The sequence below is a fragment of the Equus asinus genome, chromosome 2 (genome assembly GCF_041296235.1).
Source record: "Equus asinus isolate D_3611 breed Donkey chromosome 2, EquAss-T2T_v2, whole genome shotgun sequence".
Lineage (NCBI taxonomy): Eukaryota > Metazoa > Chordata > Mammalia > Perissodactyla > Equidae > Equus > Equus asinus.
The window spans coordinates 185,302,238-185,316,167 of record NC_091791.1 but is presented as its reverse complement, the minus strand read 5'-3'; the positions used below and the strand labels follow the sequence as shown (position 1 = coordinate 185,316,167).

At 34.4% G+C, this 13,930-nt stretch overlaps 1 protein-coding gene across 4 annotated transcripts in view; it reads right to left on the bottom strand.

Annotated features, from left to right (window-relative positions):
- Positions 1–13,040: 13,040 nt before the first annotated feature.
- The window catches only part of LRFN5 (leucine rich repeat and fibronectin type III domain containing 5), a 249,541-nt gene continuing 248,651 nt past the window's right edge, over positions 13,041–13,930 (bottom strand). For all 4 annotated transcript variants that reach the window (XM_070504292.1, XM_070504293.1, XM_014845456.3 and 1 more), the window contains one exon: positions 13,041–13,453. The gene's annotated coding sequence lies outside the window, so the exon portion shown is untranslated. The remainder of the gene's footprint in view (positions 13,454–13,930) is intronic.

The following is a 13,930-nucleotide window of genomic DNA, read 5'->3' as shown; positions in this document are numbered from 1 at the left end:
AAAATGTCTATAGTTATCTGACTGAGCATGAGAATAAGCTGTAGAAGACACAGAGATACATGTGAACTTCATCACCATTTCAATTCCAGCCAGCCCTCCGCGTATTGTCTCCACATCAAGGTATCCTGTACTATTATGTTGCTGTGTTTTGGAAATTAAACCTCCTTCTTTATGTTCTTTCACACCGTCTTAGTCTCTAGACTACTGGAAATGGACTGTTTCCTATCAAAACTTAAGTATCGTGTGTCTTATTGAAAATTGTCTTGAATCTAGAAATATATCTGTCTTCCTTATCTCTTTTTCTTATTCACCAATTTCCCCATTTAAGAACTTTTGACAATTTTCTACTCTGCACTTGCCCTCAGATTCCACATAAAATCCATAAATGCATGTGATAGAGCCAGTCTTCTATTATTTTCTTTTAATAGTGCTCCTCTTTCCACCCACACTCGCTTCCTGGGTCCCTGTATTTAGATACTTAACTTCATAGATCCAATTCCCTACCCGCTCTCCCTGCCCAGAGCATCTCTTCTTATCCAATTTATTTTTAATAAGACAGCTAAATTCTACTTTAATTTACTATTTCTAGATGACCCTTGCATATCTTTGTAAATGTCATTTTTTCATCTACTGTATTTAGTACATCTCATCTTTCTCTTATTTTTTGGTTATTGTCAAGTCAGAAGAATTCTCACCACCAACAACATAATTTATCGTAAGGACTGTAACACTCATAGAGTTAACACCAAGAAAGAATCATGTAGCTAACTAAGAGAAGAAACTAAGAAGTAAGTAGCATGTGATTAGGTCAGTTTTAAATATCTTGAGATAAAAATATGAAAATATGGTTGACTATATAAGTTATAATTCACAAATAGAGTAAATAGTACCATTTAAAGATGTTTTTGTAGATCTTAGGGTAAAAAGTTTTTTGAATATCACTTTAAAATCTACAGATTAAAAAAACCAAAAACTTAGTGATAGTACCAATAAAATATTTCTTAGAATTTAAATATCCAGCACTATGGGGGAAGATAAGTTTGTCTTTTTTACTTAACTAAAATAACTGGACATTGATTAATTATCCACTATTTTATCTTGCCTGTAACTTCAAAGGCTATCTGGAAAGAAATTTCCTGTATAGATTATGTTTGATGCTCATTAAATATACAAATCCAGTATATTTGATGCATCAAAGAGTTGACTGACCTAACATCCAGGTGTTGCTTTTAGAATACAATCTTTTGGGGCATATTTTATGTTTATAAAAATATAGAGCACTAAAATGTTACAAAATAGAATTACTATTGATATAGAGACATTATATATCTTTGTTGATTTAAAAGAAAATATTAGAATGATTTGACCATTTTAATTAAAAAAATGCCATTACCATCATTAAAATATTTTCTGAATTGCTAATGTTGATTTGCTCTCTTCCTTTTTGTCAAAGTCTTGTATTAATCACGTTTGGTCACATTTTAATCTGAGAAAATCTGCAATTCTAAGGAACTTAATAATAATGACTAACAATATTTTTTCCTTTGGGAAACTTTAATGTTACCTCCATATTCCTCTCTCGTGTGCTAATGCTCAGAATAATAATGGAGGCCCTATAATGGACATCTTTAGTGATAAAATAACTTATTATGATATTTTGGCATTTAGAGTTTAATTAATTACAATATTAACTTTGCATAATTAAGCATTACAACTTATTCCCTGACAATTTAGCATAAAATAGTGAACTGTTCTTTGATAATCAGTTGAAATCGCACACCCAAAAAAGTTTGATACTTATTTTAGAAGACATTTTTGTAGTGTAGAAAGGTCTCCAAATTGTGAATTAATATAGGATGTTGAGACGGCATCAGTAAGAGTAGCAGGATTTGATAAACATAGTTACCTATTTATTTGAAAATAAGCATTTCATTTTAAGTAATTAAGACACTTTTTAAGGAAAATATTCTATTTGGGTGATAAAGACAAGAACCTTTTAGCTGACTTTGTCATAAACTAACAATCATTTTTTATGAAATATTTTTGTCATCTAAGATTGCATCTATATAGCATCTACCAATCCAAATACTAAAGATAATTTTAAAAATCACTCATTACGAAGACCAACTGCTGTTAACTGAATTTTCTACTTTCCAGGTATTGTGACATCCTATAGGCAAGTCCTTCTCAGAGTCACCTGCTTTAATATCACTTTTAAGTAATGCATGTAGGATGTAAACTATTGACATGTTCTGGTTCCACACAGATTTCCTGAAGCAGGGGTGAAAGCCAAAAGTAGACTTACTTCTGAGGTAATTCTGATGTCCACTAAAGTTTGAGAAATGTCATAGAGATCACTGGTGTCATTAAGAAAAGTGTTGAAAATACTCTTTTGAAAAAAAGTTTTGTCCATACTGTTCTATTCATTCTTGATAAAAGGACGTAGGGAAAGTAATGACAATGGGACCACAGAACTAGAAAGTCGAGTGATCAAATTGATCTGCCCAAAGCAGGATTAGAGTGTTGGAATTTAGTTATTATGGATTGCATTTACCATGTAAACAAGTAAAGTGACTTTTGGATCACAAGGTCAGAGGTATAAATGATAGTGTATTTGCATCCAAATTATAATAATTGCAAATTTTAATATCCTATACTATTGAAAATTATATCTTAAAAATAAAAATAAATAAAATAAAATTACCATTCTAGTTCTTGAGTGATATTTATTCAAGCATTCGCCACTGAGTCAATACAAGAAAATAACAAAGCATTACAAGGGTACCAGTGTGAAATTATTGGGAAAAAAATCCTATTCTTCAGGCACTTAAAGTAAAATGAGTTTAGATTTATTTACATTTTACAGTGGCAGTTTCTTTCTTTCCTGATTGAATAAAGCAAATCTCAAATCAGTACTAATAAAAACAATAAGTAAAAAACATACGATGAAAAAAACCCACAAAGAATAGAAATATTAAGACAGGTATATAGCCAATTTTAGCTATTCACAATTGCCAAGGATGTATGGATTAATTCACTTGACTCAAACCCTTTTTGTTCAGTCAGGGTGGTCACCACAGGGAAAGAAGCATTATGGAGTTTTTGAAAGGAGAATCTAGGAAGTAATTAGAGTAAATTACTCTTCGAGAGGATAACAAAGGGTAGTATTGTGTGAAAACTGCAATGAGTTCAGGAGAGAAATAAGTTTCTTTTCCTAGAGAAGAGCAAGAGAAAGGTGGCTATGCACCAAGAATGGTGGTTTAAATTTTATTTTACATAGTACATAGTTATATACATATCCCCAGTCTCAAAGCTCCAAATTCTTATTGCTATCATTATCAAACAAAATTTTACATGTTAAAATAGCTTCTGGTTACCAATTCCAATGTGTGTGTTGTGTGTGAGTAGAGGGTTTCTCCCACACCACCAATCAATTCTCCAGACACCAACTGGGTGTCCTATAATTCAACTCAATTCTGATGCTTATCTTCTGGAGATAGTGTCAGATTCCACAGGTTAAGAGTTTGGTCCTACAAGACTACCTCCCACCACCACTTTAGATGCAAGTTTTAAGTCCAGGTTGTCATCTGTGTTTCTGACCAACCGACTACAAATTGGAGGTTCCAACAACCTCCTCGAACTCAGGATACCAATCCCAAGCCTAGGTATTACCTTTACTTTTTACTTTGGACCAAGCAGCTATAGATCAGAGGTTCCCACCATCCACCTCCTTGGGTTTGATTATTTGCTTGAACAGCTCACAGAACTCAGGAAACCTATTTACTCACTAGATTACTAGTTTATTCTAAAGGCATGTGGAACAGCCAAATGAAAAGGTGCATGGGTAAGGCTCTCTCCGAGGGAGCCTCTGTCCCCAGTTGTCACTTGTTCACCAACCTGGAAGCTCTCCAAACCCATTCCTTTTGGGTTTTTGAGGAGGCGTCATTACAGAGGGATGATTGATTAAATCATTGGCATTGGCATTGGCAGTTGAGTCAACCTTCATCCCCTTTCCCCTCCCCTGGGGTAGGGGTTGGGGGTGAGAGGATGGGATTGAAAGTTCCAAACCTCTAATCACATGGTTGGTTCTCCAGGCAACCAGTCCCTATCCTTAGATGCTGGCCGAAAGTCACCTCATTGGCATAATAAAAGATGCCTTTATGCTCTCATCACTTAGAAAATTCCAGGCACTTTAGGAACTCTGTGCCAGAATCAGGGATGAAGACCAAATATACAGCATATTTCTTATTGTAAATCACAATATCACACATGTTAAAACGGAAATAACACTTTGCATCACTCATCCTTTCCATCAGTCTGTGTTAATCACCATACCATCAGATAAAAAGCTCAGAAACATGTAATCATTTATAATCATTTATTTTTGTTTCTCATAGTGTATCTATTATGCTTATAGTGCATATATTATGCCTTGTTTCAGAACTTGCTATTTATATATCTATTTACTCCTATAAAAATGAGCTCTCTTAGTCAAGGAACAAAGTTTCCTTTGATACTTAGTAGACTGATTTGATATGACCACACAGATGTTCAAAGGTCAACTATTCTCTATCTCCATCACCTAAAAGATTAAGAAGCACATAATTCTAAGAAATATGTTAAATAAAAATAAATCTTTATTTAATAAATAAATCTTTATTTAATAAATAAATACAAATTCTATTGGTATTTTTTGCGTCTTATTTCAGCTTCTGTTTGTTAGCAATTACCCTAATCTCATCACAGAAGACTTTTCCAAATCCTCATAGCTGACTCCAAATTTGCCACTCCTCAGTTCTTTCTGTATATAGTACTACTGCAATATATTTATATGACAAACATATATGACGTTACGTACATTCAAAGCACTATACCAAGCATTGTAGGAGATCCAAAACTGAACAGGATGTGGCACCTGATCTGAAAGGAGCTTCAAATCTAGAGAGGAAGATACACATTTCTATATATAACACAAGGGGACATGAAGTTCAGGGCTTAGGGAAGGTAGTTTGAGTTGATGTGGTAATATACTGAGGGTAGTTGCAAAATGGGACTACTAAGGCTTATAATTCCATGATTGGAATTATGATTTAGGGACATTATTAAATTTTCTTACTCATCTTAAGTGGCACCATTGTGACGAGCTCTTTTTCGTCTCTCTTGTTCAGAAAGTCATTGGGTTGATTTGTACTCTGCTCCCACACAGTTGTCGTCCTAAATCCCTAAAACTATCAGTTCTCATGAAAACACATGTGTGCTATGGGCTTAATGTTTGTGTCCTCCCCAAATTAATTTACTGAAATCCTAATGCCAGAAATGATAATATTGAGAGGTGGTGGGCCTTTGGGTGGTGCTTAGATCATGAGGGTGGAGCCCTCATGAATGGGATTAGTGCCTTATAAGAGGAGCTCCAGAGAGATCCCTAGCCCCATCCACAACGTGAGGACACAGTTACAAGGGACCAGCTATGAACCTGGAAGAGGGCCTTCAGCAGAATGCAACCATGTTGGTGCCCTGACCTTGGACTTCCCAGGCTCCGAACTGTGAGCAATATATTTCTGTTGTTTATAAGCCACCTAGTCTGCAGTGATATTTTGTTAGAGCAGCTTAAATGAACAAATACAAGGTGTCTACACATTTACCTACCACCTAAATATGAACATTTGGGAGGCCACTGAGTCATTTATTTCTTTATCCCCAATGGATAGTACCAGACCCAGGACAAATTAAAAGTTGAACAAATAGTTGCAGAATTGACGAAATTTGATAAAGGGAGTCAGAGACTTTAAAATCTTCCCTTTGAATTAAAATAGAGGCCTTTTAGGGATGGGAGATTCCCTGTGAACATCTTATAAGCCACTCTACTCAGACATTCGTTGAAATTAAAAAAGTTTCCAATCACACTTAATTAAATTTTTATATCTAAATTGTTAAATAACTTATGACCCTTAATGTGCCAATTTTATTTTCTTAACTCAAGTTGGAAAAATAATTTGGACTCACTTTATTGTTTTCTATTCTAGAACTTTGTACATCTCATTCTCCCTAGGGGTCATGAAATATTACGTTATATCCTATCTTTATAGGTACCGCTGATGGTCCTTTTCCTTATGAAGAAACAACAACATAAAACAACTCTTTCAAGGGGATTTCATGAACCACAATTGACCTGCATTTGTGCTACAATAATATGGAGCATTTATTGTTGACTTTTACATGTATTCACATATGTTATGCTATTATAGGTTGTGAATGATTTATGCATATAGATAAATCATGTATTCTTTTGGAAAGCATTATAGTTTTATTTCTTTTGTGGTGATAAATAAATGAAAAGCAATAGTATATATTGGAGTATATGAGGAAGCCATTTGGTTTAAAACTAATTTGGCTTGACCTTGTTTTTCCAGAAGGGTCTGACGTGACCTGTTGAGCATACATTGTACACCTGCTTTAAACATTTACTATGTCCCAAAGACACGAATGATGCCCATAAAGCTAGGGATATAACTCCCCCCATATTGGCATTTCTTTACAGATAAGCATCTCTTCCTGGAAATGAAGGATTAATTACCCATCTGCTGTGCTCACACTGTGACCACTGACCTGCTGAAAACTGACATCCTGTGCCAGATAAGCATCTTGTGATAGTAGTAAAAGAGATATTCCTGCCATATGAGATGTGTACTCTTTGTTCCAAGATGGTATACAACCACTCTTTACACTCCACTTCTTTGGCACCCTTCCTTCTTTGAGGAAGGAAGGCCCCAGACTATAGTCCTCAAACCTGGCTCATAATAAATTCACCCCAATTTTGATTTATAGATTGATTATGGATTATTTGCATAGACAGTGGTCTCTTAATTTTTATGTCAGTACTCAGACCATAAGGGCAGATAGAGAGTTGTTTATGACTCACTTTACTAACCTATGGAGAGAAAAAAATCTTTGCTAATGATTTGATTAGGTGGCGTTTGGGAATGCTGGTTTGTCGCGTTGGGCTCCAAGAGGTTGGTAATATGTTAATGACTGAGAGGCTGGCATATGGGTGAATTGATAAGACTCAGGTGGGTGACAGTCGTTAGGCCTTAAAACTTGATTTCAATTAGGAGGACAGAAATGAAAGATCAGGGTTAGTAACTAATGTAAGAAGAGAAGCCAATGACAGTTTCGGTTGGAAGCAAGTGATATAGATGTGACAAGCTTACATCTACCATGAGCTTAGTGAACTCAAAATAAATTCATTCACTTAACAATTATAATAATCAGATTTGTGATATTGAAAAACATTCTGAAACCAGTAGCATCATCAAGAGAGTATAACAATTGTAACCTATATGCACCAGCAAACAGTAAAAAATATATGAAGCAAACATCGACAGAATTAAAAAGAGAAATAAACAGTTCTACAACAGTATTCAGAGACTTCAATAAGCCACTTTCAATAATGGATAGAACTGACCTTACAGAAACAAAAAGAATTATAGGAGAATACTAGGAATAATTTTACATCAATAAATTAGATTAGTCTAGTTGAAACATAAACTACTTAAACCGACTCAAGGGGAAATAGAAAATCTCAACAGACCTATAACAATAAAAAAATTGAACCAATAATCCAAAACCTCACCACAAAGAAACTCCATGACCAGATGGCTTCACTAGCAAATTCTACCAAACATTTATAAAAGAATATATACCAATTCTTCTCAAACTCTTCTGAAAAACAGAAAAGGATAAAATCCTTCCTAATTCATTCTAGGAGGCCAGCATTACCTGATACCAAAGCCTGATAAAGATATCACAAGGAAATAAAACTATACACCAATATGTATTGTGTATAGAGATGCAAAAGTCCTTAACAGAATACTAACAAAATAAACGCGTCATATTAAAAGGATTATACACCATGATCATGTGGGATTTATCCCAGGAATGCTAAGGTGATTAAAGATAAAATCAATCAATGTGAGATACCACATTAATAGAATGAAGTTAAACACACACACACACACACACACACACACACCAAAAACCACAAGATCATTTCAATTGACACCAAAAGTTATTTGAAAAAAATACAACACCCTTTAATGATAAAAACACCAGGAAACAAGGAAGAAAAGAGAACTTCCTCAACATGATAAAGGTCAGTTCTAAAAAATCCAGTCTATATCATACTCATCTTGAAAGATTGAAATCTTTCCTCTAAGATCAAAAACAAGACCAAGATGCCCATTTTCACCACTGCCATTCAATATTGTACTGGAATGTCTAGCCAGAGTACTTAGATAAGGAAAGGAAATAAAAAGTATCCAAATAGGATAGGAAGAAGTAAACCATCTCTATTTACACATGGCATGATTCTATATATAGAAATCTCAAAGAATTCACAAGAAAATTACTAGAGCTAATAAGCAAATTCAACCAAGTTGCAGGGTGCAAGATTAATATCCAGAAATCAATTTTTTTTAATACCAGCAATGAAGAATCCACAAAGGAAATTAAGAAAGCAATTCTATTTGCAAGAGCATCTAAAAGAATAAAACACCTAGGAAAAAATTTATCCAAGGAGGCAAAAGACTTGCACACTGAAAACTACAAAACATTGTTGAAAGAAATTAAAGAGACAGAAGTAAATGGAAAATCATCCCATGTTCATGGATTGAAAGACTTATATGTCAAGACTACCCAATGTGATTTACAGGTTCATTGCAATCCCTATCAAAATTTCAACAGTTGTTTGGTGGAAATAGAAAAGCCAATCTTCAAGTTCATTTGGAATTGCAAGGGGCCCAGAATAGCCAAACCATCTTGAAAAAGAAGAACAAAGTTGGGATAACTCATGCAGCTGGTTTTAAAACTTACAAAGCTACAATAATCAAAACATTGTAATATTGGCATAAAGACAGACATATAGACAAACAGAATAAAATGTAGAGTCTAGAAGTAAACCCATACATCCATGGTCAATTGATTTTTGACAGGCCTGCCAAGTCCATTCAATGGGGAAAGAATAGTTTTTCAACAGATGGTGCTGGGATAACTGGATTTTCACATCTAAAGGAATAAAGTTGGAGCCTTGCTTTAAACCACATATAATAATTTACTCAAAATGGATCAATTACTTAAATACAAGAGCTAAAAACATAAAACTCTCAGAGAAATACATAGGGTAAATCTTGATGACTTGGGATTGGGCAATGAATTCTTAGATATGACATCAAAAGCACAGACACAAAAGAAAAAATACATAATCAGACTTTATAAATTTAAACATTTTTGTTCATTAAAGGATAATATCAAGAAAGTGAAAAGACAACCCACAGAATGGGAAACAAGGTTTGCAAATGATGTATCTGAGAAAGGTTTAATATCTAGAATATATAAAGAACATCTTCAACTCAAGAACAAAAGACCATCCAATTTAAAAATGAGCAAAGGACTTGAGCTGACATTTCTCCAAAGAAGATATACAAATCGCCAACACGTACATGAAAAGAAACTCAATATCATCAGTGATCGGGAAAATGCAAATCAGTGCCACAATGAGATAATTCACACCTACTACGATGACTATTAAAAAATTGAAAACTACAAATGTGGAGAAATTGGAACCATGGACACTTGCACATTATTGGAGTGAATGTAAAATGGTGTAGCCATACTGGAAAACAGTTTAGTAGTTCCGTAAAAAACTCAGCATAAAACTCAGCGTAAAACTCACCATATGACCCAGCAACTCCACTCCTAGGTATACAGCGAAAGGAACTGAAACTGAAACTCAAATGTTTACCTGTATGCCAATGTTCACTGCAGCATTATTCACAGTGCCCAAAAGGCGTGAACCACACAAGTGTCCATCAAAAGATGAATAGATACAGAAAATGTGTTATATATACATTCAATGGTCTACTATTCAGCCATAAAAAGAAATGAAGTTCTGATACACCCTTCAACATGGATGAACCTTGGAAACATTAATAAGTGGAATGAGCCAGACACAAAAAGACAAATATTGTATGATCTCACTTCTATGAAATATCTAGAATAGGCAAAGTCAAAGACGGAGAAAGTTGATCAGAGTTTACCAGGGACTACAGGTAGGGGGAACAGGTACTATTGCTTAATGGGTACAGATTTTGCGTTTGGGGTGAGAAAAAAGCTTTTAAAATACAGTCATGACGATTGCACAACACTATCTATGTAATTAATGCCATTGAATAATATACTGAAAATAATTAAAATGTCGAATCTTATATATATTTCCAATAATAAAAAAAACTTTTTAATAAAATATCTAGTGTAGATAACTTCCCTTTATGTTATACTTGTATATCAAAACAATCACGGACTAGGGACTTTTCCTTTGGTTGTACATATTATATTCTGCATCACTTGCATTTTTAAATAATTACGCATGCCATGATACACACACACACACACACACACACACACACCATTTGACAAGTAGATCTATGAGATGTCAGTATAAACAAATTTTGGAAATAAAAAAGAAAAGGAAAGAAACAAAAATGGAATAAGTTCCTAACACATAGAAAGCAGAGTAAAAGAAGAAATATACTTTGGACAAAACAAACGAAGAATGTGTCATAAAAATTACATATACACGAAATGGCTTATGATGTAATTTAACAGACAACGAATACTTATACAAACTAATAAATAGCTACTAAGTTAGAAATAAAGCGGAAAATTAAAATTATTTGAGCTCTCTTTCCATGCGTAAGTTATTCCTTTCAACCAGTAATGGTACTTTATTACTAATCTTCAGTTCTACTGCTTACAGATTTCAAAAATCATAGTTGTAGATTTTCAAAATATTAACTATAATTTTCAGTCCACTTTCATGCCTCACAAGCTGTACCTATATTGTACTCAAAACACTTTTATTTCATTTTCTTGTGTATATGTTTGATGTGGTTTATAACACTTCCTGTGTAAGATATGTCCCAAACTGTACAGTAGATATTCATACTTATTAGAACATATACATTTTAGCAGCTACATGACTTCCAAAATTATTCAAGAATGTAGAGTAATAGGAAAAATAGGAGTGGTTTCCAATGCATGTCCAATAACTTACAGTTGAGACTTTTTACCATCCATTAGATCACCCCTATGACGTTATAAGAGACTCAGCTAAAAGAAATTGCTCCCACTGATCCTGAAAATGTTATATTGTCACTTTTTTCAAAACTTTTATTTGTGAATGATCATTAATCCTATTTAGTTACGAGTATACATTTGTGTTCTCCTAATCTCACAGTATAAGGAGTAAATATCTGCCCATAAAAACAATTGATTATTCCACTCTTCTAGAATCAGAGACTGTGCCCAAGTCTTCCTCACAAACAACAGTTCAACAATAAGAGAAAATATGTACACTATGAGTGCCTGGTGACTGTTGTTGGAAAGTGTGCATAAATGTAAGTTTCAATTTACGTGTAGGGGATGCAGGGTGAAGACTTGAGGTGATTAAGTACAATTTTAGTTCCAACTAAAATTAGGACTAAAAATTGTGTTCCTTGGAACACAATAGCGTGCATATTTTAAAGAGATGACTAGGTTGTCATCAAGAAAAACAAGAAGCAGGTCGGAGGGGGTGGAGGGAATTTAAGGATAAACAGGAGAATGTCCTTGAAGAAAAGCTAGCAGGTTTTCCCAAGAGAAACCTTCAAAGGTTAAACTCTGCACTGAGATCCAGGGAAGCCGTTTGTGTTCCTGAGACTTTATGTTTGTGGAGAAAAGTTGTACACAAGAGGAAGAACAGATTCCCAGAGGCAATGCTTATTGTTCAATTTGTCTCCTTTTTGACACCGTAAATATTTATCCATGCATATATCCACTTATGCACACATAAACAGGAGTGCTACAGGGCCTTCGAGTTGCCAAGAAACAGAGAATGAAGTCTGTTGCCCAAGGTCACAAGTTAACTACAGCATTTAATTCAAACCTGCTATTTCTGCTTCAGTCACTCACTGTGTGTGTCTGGGAGTGAGTGTGTGTGTGTGCATGTGTGTGCATGCACACATGTTTAAATTGTTGTCTTGTGTAGTCAGGCGCCTGAGCACAGATTCCAAGCACCGTCCAATGGCTGGCGTTCAGCATTCGGATGGCTGGACATTTACAAGAGTCTGAGAGATGTGGGATGGTTACCAGATTAACCCAAATTTCTTGAAAGACAAACAGTTTTCTGGCTTATTCAGTTTTAACTAATTTTTAAAAATTTTAAGCCACATATTGCTTTTAATGATTTATAACTACTAGAATTGTCAAGGAACAGAAATAAAATCTCTAATGTTTTGGAGAATCTGAATTCAATGGCCAATAACAATGTTACTAATAATATTTTTAATTGAACGTTCTGCTTACACCAAGTACAGTGATAAGCTTACATGCATGTTCAAATTTTCTGATAATATTTCTCCTGTGAGAATATGGAAGAGTAGAGCGGGTAACTGGCTACATTAGTTCAGCTCTAGACTTTGAACCAGGACCAGCTCTTAAATGTCAGGCTTGGAAACTTCTTACATATGACTCTATTAACATCTATTAGCCACCAAAGATATATTATTCCTATTTATGCTTGAGTTAAAGCAGATGTATTTTCTTCTTTATTTGCCTTGGAATTGTGCAAAATTGGAGAAATGGGCACTTGAAATGAAACATAAGGCCTACAATTATTAACACCTCTTTGCTCTGGCCCTTCAGAAAAGCATTGAATCAATTTGGATTAATCACAACACGCCTACCTTGGTACTTTCTGACGTTCCGCTACGAGAAGAGATCCCTCATCGATTTCTACTTACACTGAAGCATAGAATTGCTGTAAAGCTGTTTAAAAAACAGCTGTGCTGTCTCCCCCAGAAGTGGGTGCACTTCAGTCATGGAAGAAACTGCTCCCATATTATAAAGCAAATTGTGATCTCCTAAAGGTTTTGTACTACATAAACGTAAAAAATATGATTAGTTCTTAGAGTCATCATTTCACCATTCATACTGGAAGCAATTGATATTTCCACAAACCAGGCAATGTGCAAATTCTGTCATAGTAAAACATTTATTTGTTAAAGTGATAGAGATTATTCAAGATTCTACAGTCTTAAATCATGGGTGGCAAGGTAACATGGATTGATACAGAACTCAATGCCAATGTAGGCTTTTTTCTTTCCTTCTTTAAAAAAAATACTTGTATGCCGGAAGAACAAAAATTTGGTTTTAAAAGGGGATGAACCATGGCCTGTCGGAGCCTGTTCCACCAGCATCAGAGACTTCTGCTTCGGCTCCTGTGGACAGTTTCTTCTAGGATACCAGTTCAACAATTAGCCTTTGTGAATTGAAACATTTTTGAATTTTATCCAGTAAAAATATCAGTGGCAACTTTTTTCAGGAGGGAGAGAAGTGATGCTCTTCAGATTAACTCCAGCCTCTGAAATGAAAGGAAAAGAAAAAAAAGGAAAAAAAGAAAAAAACACAAAGCTAATAAGATCATTGTGCTAGCAATCTAGAAGTTACTGAACTATAAGCAGCCAGGCAGGAGGTTATTGCTATAAAATATAAGATACACTGCTGAAAACTTTCTAGACGTGCACATCAGCTCTTCAAATGTTGCTTGGTGCTTCTAAATTGGTGAACATATAAAAGAATTTCATTTTAAAAAGGAATCTAAGTGTAATAAGCCTAAATAGTTATGCAAGTCAAAGCCAAATTGTAGAATGGCACTTTCCCCTGCTTTGGTTTCCATGTTTACATTCTCAAGTTAAGAGAAAAAAAATGATTTTATTTATTAATACATACCATTTCAGTTTTAACAAATATTCATACTGATTTTCAAAATATGAACATATTAGATCAAATTTGTTCATCACATCTAAAATCTAAGTGATTGCTACTTTTTTATATCTTC